At 36.5% G+C, this 11,866-nt stretch overlaps 1 protein-coding gene across 2 annotated transcripts in view; it reads right to left on the bottom strand.

Moving 5' to 3' along the window:
- LOC129806582 (protein amalgam) overlaps window positions 1-11,866 on the bottom strand; it is a 189,050-nt gene that overhangs the window by 60,969 nt on the left and 116,215 nt on the right. The window lies entirely within an intron of this gene.

Here is an 11,866-nt window from a genome sequence, read left to right as displayed (position 1 = left end):
TTGAGATGTGCAAAATTTCACTTGGAAATGAGGAAAATTGGGCGAGAAATGCATACAAGTGTCAGAAAATCTTTAAAGTCGATTATCTCGGAAACTATGAGAGATAGGGACCTCAAACTTTACATCTATTTAGAGCCTCCTTCAAGCTTGAGATGTGCAAAATTTCACTTGGAAATGAGGAAAATTGGAAGAGAAATGCATACAAGCGTCTGGAAATCTTTAAAGTCGATTATCTCGGAAACTATGAGAGATAGGGACCTCAAACTTTACATCTGTTTAGAGCCTCCTTCAAGCTTGAGATGTGCAAAATTTCACTTGGAAATGAGGAAAATTGGAAGAGAAATGCATACAAGCGTCTGGAAATCTTTAAAGTCGATTATCTCGGAAACTATGAGAGATAGGGACCTCAAACTTTACATCTGTTTAGAGCCTCCTTCAAGCTTGAGATGTGCAAAATTTCACTTGGAAATGAGGAAAATTGGGCGAGAAATGCATACAAGTGTCAGAAAATCTTTAAAGTCGATTATCTCGGAAACTATGAGAGATAGGGACCTCAAACTTTACATCTGTTTAGAGCCTCCTTCAAGCTTGAGATGTGCAAAATTTCACTTGGAAATGAGGAAAATTGGGCGAGAGATGCATGCAAGTGTCAGAAAATCTTTAAAGTCGATTATCTCGGAAACTATGAGAGATAGGGACCTCAAACTTTACATCTGTTTAGAGCCTCCTTCAAGCTTGAGATGTGCAAAATTTCACTTGGAAATGAGGAAAATTGGGCGAGAGATGCATGCAAGTGTCAGAAAATCTTTAAAGTCGATTATCTCGGAAACTATGAGAGATAGGGACCTCAAACTTTACATCTATTTAGAGCCTCCTTCAAGCTTGAGATGTGCAAAATTTCACTTGGAAATGAGGAAAATTGGAAGAGAAATGCATGCAAGTGTCAGAAAATCTTTAAAGTCGATTATCTCGGAAACTATGAGAGATAGGGACCTCAAACTTTACATCTGTTTAGAGCCTCCTTCAAGCTTGAGATGTGCAAAATTTCACTTGGAAATGAGGAAAATTGGGCGAGAAATGCATACAAGTGTCAGAAAATCTTTAAAGTCGATTATCTCGGAAACTATGAGAGATAGGGACCTCAAACTTTACATATGTTTAGAGCCTCCTTCAAGCTTGAGATGTGCAAAATTTCACTTGGAAATGAGGAAAATTGGGCGAGAGATGCATGCAAGTGTCAGAAAATCTTTAAAGTCGATTATCTCGGAAACTATGAGAGATAGGGACCTCAAACTTTACATCTGTTTAGAGCCTCCTTCAAGCTTGAGATGTGCAAAATTTCACTTGGAAATGAGGAAAATTGGGCGAGAAATGCATACAAGTGTCAGAAAATCTTTAAAGTCGATTATCTCGGAAACTATGAGAGATAGGGACCTCAAACTTTACATCTGTTTAGAGCCTCCTTCAAGCTTGAGATGTGCAAAATTTCACTTGGAAATGAGGAAAATTGGGCGAGAGATGCATGCAAGTGTCAGAAAATCTTTAAAGTCGATTATCTCGGAAACTATGAGAGATAGGGACCTCAAACTTTACATCTGTTTAGAGCCTCCTTCAAGCTTGAGATGTGCAAAATTTCACTTGGAAATGAGGAAAATTGGGCGAGAAATGCATACAAGTGTCAGAAAATCTTTAAAGTCGATTATCTCGGAAACTATGAGAGATAGGGACCTCAAACTTTACATCTGTTTAGAGCCTCCTTCAAGCTTGAGATGTGCAAAATTTCACTTGGAAATGAGGAAAATTGGGCGAGAGATGCATGCAAGTGTCAGAAAATCTTTAAAGTCGATTATCTCGGAAACTATGAGAGATAGGGACCTCAAACTTTACATCTGTTTAGAGCCTCCTTCAAGCTTGAGATGTGCAAAATTTCACTTGGAAATGAGGAAAATTGGGCGAGAGATGCATGCAAGTGTCAGAAAATCTTTAAAGTCGATTATCTCGGAAACTATGAGAGATAGGGACCTCAAACTTTACATCTGTTTAGAGCCTCCTTCAAGCTTGAGATGTGCAAAATTTCACTTGGAAATGAGGAAAATTGGGCGAGAAATGCATACAAGTGTCAGAAAATCTTTAAAGTCGATTATCTCGGAAACTATGAGAGATAGGGACCTCAAACTTTACATCTGTTTAGAGCCTCCTTTAAGCTTGAGATGTGCAAAATTTCACTTGGAAATGAGGAAAATTGGGCGAGAGATGCATGCAAGTGTCAGAAAATCTTTAAAGTCGATTATCTCGGAAACTATGAGAGATAGGGACCTCAAACTTTACATCTGTTTAGAGCCTCCTTCAAGCTTGAGATGTGCAAAATTTCACTTGGAAATGATAAAAATTGGGCGAGAGATGCATGCAAGTGTCAGAAAATCTTTAAAGTCGATTATCTCGGAAACTATGAGAGATAGGGACCTCAAACTTTACATCTGTTTAGAGCCTCCTTCAAGCTTGAGATGTGCAAAATTTCACTTGGAAATGAGGAAAATTGGAAGAGAAATGCATAAAATAAATGCATCTGGGAAAGAAGATCTGGGATTTCCTGGAGAAAGCTCCAGGAATCCTCTGACCACAGAAGGTATCTGAAGAGTCTTGGGCATAATATGCAAGAAAATCCCAAAAGATCTGGGATTTCTTGGAGGAAGCTCCAGAAATCCTCTGACCACGGAAGGTATCTGAAGAGTCTTGGGCATAATATGCAAGAAAATCCCAAAAGATCTGGGATTTCCTGGAGAAAGCTCCAGGAATCCTCTGACCACAGAAGGTATCTGAAGAGTCTTGGGCATAATATGCAAGAAAATCCCAAAAGATCTGGGATTTGCTGGAGAAAGCTCCAGGAATCCTCTGACCACAGAAGGTATCTGAAGAGTCTTGGGCATAATATGCAAGAAAATCCCAAAAGATCTGGGATTTGCTGGAGAAAGCTCCAGGAATCCTCTGACCACAGAAGGTATCTGAAGAGTCTTGGGCATAATATGCAAGAAAATCCCAAAAGATCTGGGATTTCTTGGAGGAAGCTCCAGAAATCCTCTGACCACGGAAGGTATCTGAAGAGTCTTGGGCATAATATGCAAGAAAATCCCAAAAGATCTGGGATTTCTTGGAGGAAGCTCCAGAAATCCTCTGACCACGGAAGGTATCTGAAGAGTCTTGGGCATAATATGCAAGAAAATCCCAAAAGATCTGGGATTTCTTGGAGGAAGCTCCAGAAATCCTCTGACCACGGAAGGTATCTGAAGAGTCTTGGGCATAATATGCAAGAAAATCCCAAAAGATCTGGGATTTCTTGGAGGAAGCTCCAGAAATCCTCTGACCACGGAAGGTATCTGAAGAGTCTTGGGCATAATATGCAAGAAAATCCCAAAAGATCTGGGATTTCTTGGAGGAAGCTCCAGAAATCCTCTGACCACGGAAGGTATCTGAAGAGTCTTGGGCATAATATGCAAGAAAATCCCAAAAGATCTGGGATTTCTTGGAGGAAGCTCCAGAAATCCTCTGACCACGGAAGGTATCTGAAGAGTCTTGGGCATAATATGCAAGAAAATCCCAAAAGATCTGGGATTTCCTGGAGAAAGCTCCAGGAATCCTCTGACCACAGAAGGTATCTGAAGAGTCTTGGGCATAATATGCAAGAAAATCCCAAAAGATCTGGGATTTCTTGGAGGAAGCTCCAGAAATCCTCTGACCACGGAAGGTATCTGAAGAGTCTTGGGCATAATATGCAAGAAAATCCCAAAAGATCTGGGATTTCTTGGAGGAAGCTCCAGAAATCCTCTGACCACGGAAGGTATCTGAAGAGTCTTGGGCATAATATGCAAGAAAATCCCAAAAGATCTGGGATTTCTTGGAGGAAGCTCCAGAAATCCTCTGACCACGGAAGGTATCTGAAGAGTCTCGGGCATAATATGCAAGAAAATCCCAAAAGATCTGGGATTTCTTGGAGGAAGCTCCAGAAATCCTCTGACCACGGAAGGTATCTGAAGAGTCTTGGGCATAATATGCAAGAAAATCCCAAAAGATCTGGGATTTCTTGGAGGAAGCTCCAGAAATCCTCTGACCACGGAAGGTATCTGAAGAGTCTTGGGCATAATATGCAAGAAAATCCCAAAAGATCTGGGATTTCTTGGAGGAAGCTCCAGAAATCCTCTGACCACGGAAGGTATCTGAAGAGTCTTGGGCATAATATGCAAGAAAATCCCAAAAGATCTGGGATTTCCTGGAGAAAGCTCCAGGAATCCTCTGACCACAGAAGGTATCTGAAGAGTCTTGGGCATAATATGCAAGAAAATCCCAAAAGATCTGGGATTTGCTGGAGAAAGCTCCAGGAATCCTCTGACCACAGAAGGTATCTGAAGAGTCTTGGGCATAATATGCAAGAAAATCCCAAAAGATCTGGGATTTCTTGGAGGAAGCTCCAGAAATCCTCTGACCACGGAAGGTATCTGAAGAGTCTTGGGCATAATATGCAAGAAAATCCCAAAAGATCTGGGATTTCTTGGAGGAAGCTCCAGAAATCCTCTGACCACGGAAGGTATCTGAAGAGTCTTGGGCATAATATGCAAGAAAATCCCAAAAGATCTGGGATTTCTTGGAGGAAGCTCCAGAAATCCTCTGACCACGGAAGGTATCTGAAGAGTCTTGGGCATAATATGCAAGAAAATCCCAAAAGATCTGGGATTTCTTGGAGGAAGCTCCAGAAATCCTCTGACCACGGAAGGTATCTGAAGAGTCTTGGGCATAATATGCAAGAAAATCCCAAAAGATCTGGGATTTCTTGGAGGAAGCTCCAGAAATCCTCTGACCACGGAAGGTATCTGAAGAGTCTTGGGCATAATATGCAAGAAAATCCCAAAAGATCTGGGATTTCTTGGAGGAAGCTCCAGAAATCCTCTGACCACGGAAGGTATCTGAAGAGTCTTGGGCATAATATGCAAGAAAATCCCAAAAGATCTGGGATTTCTTGGAGGAAGCTCCAGAAATCCTCTGACCACGGAAGGTATCTGAAGAGTCTTGGGCATAATATGCAAGAAAATCCCAAAAGATCTGGGATTTCTTGGAGGAAGCTCCAGAAATCCTCTGACCACGGAAGGTATCTGAAGAGTCTTGGGCATAATATGCAAGAAAATCCCAGAGGATCTGGGATTTCCTAGAGAGGAGATAGGGAATCCACTGACATGATATTTTGAAAGTTGTATTCCAACTTCTACGATGTAATACAATTTCTACGTTGTATTCCAAGTTCAAAATTGTAATACAATTTCTACGTTGTATTCCAAGTTCAAAATTGTAATACAATTTCTACGTTGTATTCCAACTTCAAAATTGTATTACAATTTCTACGTTGGATTCCAACTTCCCCGCCCCCCAATAGTGATAAGTGGTTGAAATGATGATGATGATTGATGATGATGATGATATTCCAACTTCAAAGATGTAATACAATTTCTACGATGTATTCCAACTTCTACGATGTAATACAATTTCTACGTTGTATTCCAAGTTCAAAATTGTATTACATAGCTATAAATGGGCCCTTAGACTTATCAAAATCGCAAATCGAATAATTCTGTCCAATAGTAAAACGCAATGAAATCGCTCCTTGGAAATTACAAGGGGCCAACTCAATCTGAGCCGTTTTTCAGGAGACAGCATGAAAGATTTAACTTTGTATAAATAATTATCTCAATTAAGTATGTTAATAAAAACAATTTAATTTTTTTTCTATTTGTATGAGCATTATTATAAACATCGAAACATACATATTTTTACCTTTCAAAATATGTTTTTTTATGAGTTAGTTCCTTGTCGTTCTAAATGATGCGCAAATTTTGCTGAAATTAGAATGACACGGGTTCAACTTGCTTGAGTTAGTCCCCTGTTTCACAAAAATTTGAACGATAAATCTATTTTGTGCCCCTTGACTTCAAACAAAACGGCGCAAGCAATCATAAAGAGTAAAATTTTGAAAAACTTTTCTAATAATGAAATTTAATGACTTATATCATCTGAAAATTTATTAAATTGTATTTCTAAGTGCATTAGAATCTTAAAATCGCAAAAAAGTGAGTTGACCCCCTGTAATTTCCAAGGAGCGAAATGATCATTTTAAATTTTAATAGCAAAGGATTCACGAGAACAACCTTAACCCTGGTATCGCACTTGCCCGTTAAAATTTTAATGCGATTAATATTAATTGTTGCTAATGTGTATCCAAAGGTATTAATGAGTGAGCCCAAACAGAAGTAGATTTTAATTCACGAATAGTGTCTTGGATAAAAGGTAAATGGAATTCTATTTGCACAAAAAGTCGTTGAAGTTCGAAGAATTTAAATTCATTTTCGAATTTTCATACTAAATTTTCGAATAAGGTGGGGAAAATTTATCAAATATCACACTAAAAAGCTGGCAAAAAAGAGTTACTCAGTGATTAAGGACTGATTAAATACTGGGACAAGAACAGTAAACGTCGTTGTTCTGTTTTTTCCTCACAACAATGTGAAGATCGTCACATTTTGACACTTGAGCATTTCGAAATTCGAATAGGATGTAACTTAAGCCACCTTGCGAAAGTATTAAGAAGTAAGAAAGTCTCTTTTTTGGATCTTCAAATAGATTTTCGAATTTTTCAAGATCTACTTCTGTACGGAAAGACTGAGTGTATTGTTAATGGACACCAGTGGCCCTTTTCAGGGAATAAAAAAAAATTATTGAAAATATATTGAAAAGAATGAATTGTTCGAAGCTTGAGTCGTCCAAAAGTAGGCGCTTTCCCCTACTTTATTAGATCAAAAATAGATTAGAATATTGTTGTTTTCAATTTATTTTCTTTATGACAATCACATTGAATGAGCACAAAGTTTAGTATATTATAGCTAACTCTAAAGCGGTCTTCAGACTAAAGGTTTAGCCTAGGTCCCGAAGGTCTCAAAATCATTTTGACACATTTTGTCACATTTTGACACTTGAGCACTTCGAAATTCGAACAGGATGTAACTTCCGCCACCTTGCGAAAGTATAAAGAAGCAAGAAAGTATCCTTTTTGGATCTTCAAATAGCTTTTCGAATTTTTCAAGATCTACTTCTGTACGGAAAGATTGGCTACGTTCAGTAATAACCTTTCGAAGAGACAAAGCCACTCCAAAGCCAAGCCAAACTTATTCGAAAATCTGCCGGAAGCCTAAAGTACAAGTTCTAATACCCGCCGCTTCAGCGCTGATTGTTTTGCGATTTCGAATTTCGATATTCTTGACACTTCAATCGTCAACAATATCAACAACAGTGTGCAAAAGTTTGCTGTAAAAAGTGAATTTTGTGTAGTTTTGTGGAATTTCAGGATGGGAAAACGTTCTAATCGCAATTTTAGTAAAATAAATGTCATTTTGATGAACTTGCACAGTTTTGTGTAACTCGTCGGTTTAAACGTTCGAACTTCCAACGGTTTTTTAGGTGAGTTCTCTCTGATATACAGTTCTGTCTCTCTATATGCACACTCTCTATATGCACAGCTTTTGTGTCGGTTGCATTCAAAATCAATTTGTTTACATTTTGACAAAGTAATAAAGAAAATTATTTTCTTGGTAACTAATTTTTCTCGTTTTTAATTATCTTAATTTTATTTTTTCTGTCTCATATTATAGTTAAAATAACACGGGAAATTCTAAAACAATAAAAAAATGATAATTTATTAAAAGAAAGAGAAAAACCGTTGGGAATTTCAAAAAAAGTTGTGCATATTCAAAGAGAGAACTGTCAAAAAAAGTACCCAAACTGTGCATATAGCGAGACAGCACTGTACCTTCGAATCGGTAAAGGAAAAATCTCAACCGGAGAAAGCTCTCAAATCGGGAAAGTTATTACTGAACGAGAGGAATAGCAATAGGGCCATATTTGGGCTCGTTGGAACGGCATTGAAATTCTCGAGAACTTGAAGCAATTTCAATCCGATTTATTCGAAAATAAATTTTATTACTCTTAACCTTTTCTGGACGATCTTTTGAGTGATTCAATCTATTCAAATAAATCGGTTGTGAACCGGTAAACGGTATATGATGCAAAAGTACTTTTAAGGTGAACGGTTTAAGTCACAAGTTCGAGCATTTCGTGAAGCTGGGACGCTTTGCCACCCCTTTTTTACATAAAGATAAACTCAGCTTGCAAAGACTGTTTTAAACTTAAAGCATAAAATGTTTTCGCATTAAAAAATTCATGAGAATCGCAATAAATTTTTAATGAGAAAGTATTACAACACAAATAGTCAAGGAAAAGTCCATTGAAGGTGATAAACTTTGAAATACAATAGAGGATGATTGAATAAAATATTTAATAGCTTTACTGTGTTAATTTTATTGACACACCTCGTATTGTTGGAAATATTATATGTGATATTCAGCTTTTTTTCAAAAATATCTGTCTACTGCACGAATTAATTGTTTATATTAATTTAATAAATTCAATAATAAAATATAGTTCTGACCATTAATAAAATTTGTGTCTCAGTTAAAATCATTCATTTATAAAATGTGAGCTTTTTAGAATTGTTTGATTTAATTTTTAACTGTATAACAGTTAATTACAGATTAAATTGAATCACAAGTTAGAAATTAATTATGAACTAGAAATTTTGTTAAGAAGTATGCATGTTACAAATTTTTTGACATTAGCTTACTACTTAGCCCTGTCATTACTGATAAAGACAGGTAAAACTAGATTGGAAACTTCAAGACCGTATCAAAAACTCCAAATTTAATCAAATCGGTTGAAAAATAAGCCCTCCAAAATGACTGATCTTCGACCTTCAACAATTCAAAATGGCGGATTTCCAGGTCATGATGTTTATGGACGAAATGTTCATCTAAATTACCTTCAAATCAATTCTGAAAATCATTTAGAAAATCTCGGGATAATTTTGAAAAAAAAAAAACGAAAGAAACATGACGAGGGAAGAAAAAAGGATCGTTCGATATAAAGTTCACTTATGGGGAGTCATCGAAGACCAGAAATCGATATCTCATCTCGTATCGTTTGAAGTAGACGATAGTGACCGCAACAAACTTAAGGTCAAGTAAAATATAATTTCCTATAAGAATGAATTAAATACCGATACATAACCGATTAAGACCAATGCAGCCGGGTTGGAAATTTTAAAACATTTCCAAAAATTCTGAAAATATGATATGAAAATCAATAAGTAGGGTATTTACTTTTATTGTCTTCGGTTTACGCTTTGTCGGCAAAATCGTTGATCTGTTACCCTTGAAAAGAATTTGGAAAAGAGGTGGCAAACTGTCGCAGTTTTGCGAAGTGCTCGAACTCACGAGAAAGAACTATCTGTTTTTCGCATACTTTTGGCTACATACCGCTTTACTACCGAATTGGGAATCACTTGTTCTGATTGTCGCTCTGTGTGCACAAACACAAAATTTCTTGGGATTACGTACCAAGCGAATAGAAGTCTGTTCAACCACTTTCACAATAAATTACTACCGAATAAACTGATTGCTAATTTAAAAAAAAACAACTCCTTAAGAAAAGTAGCGTTTAAATTAGCATGAGATCGCCATATTGAATTTCTAATTTTTCTCTTTAAACCTACCAAGTTATAAAACACTTTATCCTGACTCTTCTTGCTTCTAATTTGTAGACACTATAAGAATTCACATAAAATTACGAACTATTGTACGAAATATTTTTTCCTATGAAGGGGGAGGTGGGGCTACTTTGAGCTGTAGTGCTACATTGACACACTTATTGACAATAATAATCCGGTGATCGTCGCATGGGAAAGTTCAACCAAGAATAAAAATCTTTTCTTCCCAGAGCTTTCGGTGCCCTACGCAGTGGGAAGAAGGAGGATAGCGCACCGAAAGCTCTGAGAAAAAAGTTTTTTTTATTCTGGGCTTAACTTTCCCATCCGATTATTGTTGTCAATAAAATTTTACGTCGGCTCCTTACCCTAGAAGTATCTTCCGGACATTGACATACGATTTTTTCGCATATTTCAATAGAAAGGTGGACCTTACGGCATTATCACACTTGCACATTAAAATTTTAATGTGATTCACATTAATTGTCGCTTGTGAGCGTCCAAATATGTTATTTGTATCTTTGAGTCACTTAATTATTTAGGATTTTTCTATTTATTGATAAAGAAGTGGACTTGGCCTGCAAAAATAAGTTTAAATTTACCTAAAGCATAAATATTTTTCACATTAAAAAATTAAAGAGAAAATCGCATAATTTTTCGCATTAATGCTATAAATCAATTTATATCAAATTTTGCGGGCCAAGTCTACCTTTTTATCAACAAATAGATCAAATTTTGAATATAAAATGAGTCAAACACACAAATTACACATTTGGACGCTCACCAGCGACAATTAATGTGAATCATATTAAAATTTTAATGTGCAAGTGTGATGACACAGTTACAATAATTTAATTTAAATCCACCATGGTTTTGCCTATCTAAAGCCCACTTTCCTTTAAAAATATGCGAAAAAATCATATTGTAGCCCCGCAGCTCAAAGTAGCCCCACCTCCCCTTAGGTAAAATAAATATTTATAAGCTTCTTTTCAAACGTAGTCAAATTGACTATACGTGTCCGAAATCTCTGAGTGCAATATGAGGTGGTAGTGGGTGGTGCTAAAGTGAAGAACAATTTAAATGGCACACAAGTAGCGATCCAGTTTGTTCATTTAGAAATTCCCGAGTGAATTCCTAAGGCAAAGATTAATTGTTCCAAGAACTTCAGCCCTAGAAAATGCTGTGTGGATGTTCTCAAGTGAGAGCTTTTACATGCTAAAATCTTACATGATTTCGTATGGAAACATATAATTTAAAGACTCACTCTAACACTTCTTAAATTCCTTTAAGGACCATTTTCGTGTTGGAAAACATCTGAGTATCTCGTGAATCTTTCTCAGTGAAAGTTTGTGAAGAAATCTAATGTTGTACACAAAGTTTATTGAGTCACTTGCAGCTCTGAAGAGCCTAATCTTACTCTTCCATCTGCAAAATTGACCAGTAAGACCATTGAGAATGTCGAGTTAGAAGAAAAAAAACCTTGTATATTTTCAACATCTCAAAAGAAGTGATAGAAAGTTTTATGGAGTCTGTAAGTAGGAACGATCCTCTTTTTTCAGTTTGCAGGTAAAATTGAAAGAAAATCCTCCCTTGAGTTTTTTTTTCCCACATAATTCTCTTCCAGCTTTAACTTTCCGACAAGTTAATATTCCTTAGGACACTTTCAATTACACAATGGTCTGGAAAAAGTTTACCCAATGCCTTTATAGATTGAGAGGACATTTTTCTCAGCTTACGCTATGTATTAATTAGAAAATAATAAGAGAGACAAACACAAAATTTACGCTCAAGAATACTTCCGGCAGACAATTTTGTTCAAGACTGAAGTAAGGGCTTTTGTTTTATGGAGTTTAATACAGCATCCAAGTCAATATATGATGCAAAAAAGGATGAGAGGACTAGAAAATAAATGCTCGCATCAGTGGCAGTTGAGATGGTTTTCCGTTGAAGGGTGGAAATTGTGGTGCGAGGGTTAGCGACAATGTCGACAAAATGAACACAAACATAATTACTTGTTTAATGTCAACTCCCAGAATTTATTGCTTTTAGTGCGCATGATGAGGAAAATACAACAGATAAATTATATTAAATGAACCACCAGAAGAATCTATTTCTGTTCTCAAAATTATTATCTTTTACAGGCATAAATTTGTCTGGTGGGAAAAGGATGATTATTGTTATCAGATAGAGTTCAAAGAGGTTAAAGGTCCTTACATTTCAATCATAATCATTTAT

This window comes from Phlebotomus papatasi, chromosome 3 (genome assembly GCF_024763615.1).
Source record: "Phlebotomus papatasi isolate M1 chromosome 3, Ppap_2.1, whole genome shotgun sequence".
Taxonomy (NCBI): domain Eukaryota; kingdom Metazoa; phylum Arthropoda; class Insecta; order Diptera; family Psychodidae; genus Phlebotomus; species Phlebotomus papatasi.
The sequence above is the reverse complement of the archived record's forward strand: the minus strand, read 5'-3'. Positions and strand labels throughout refer to the sequence as shown.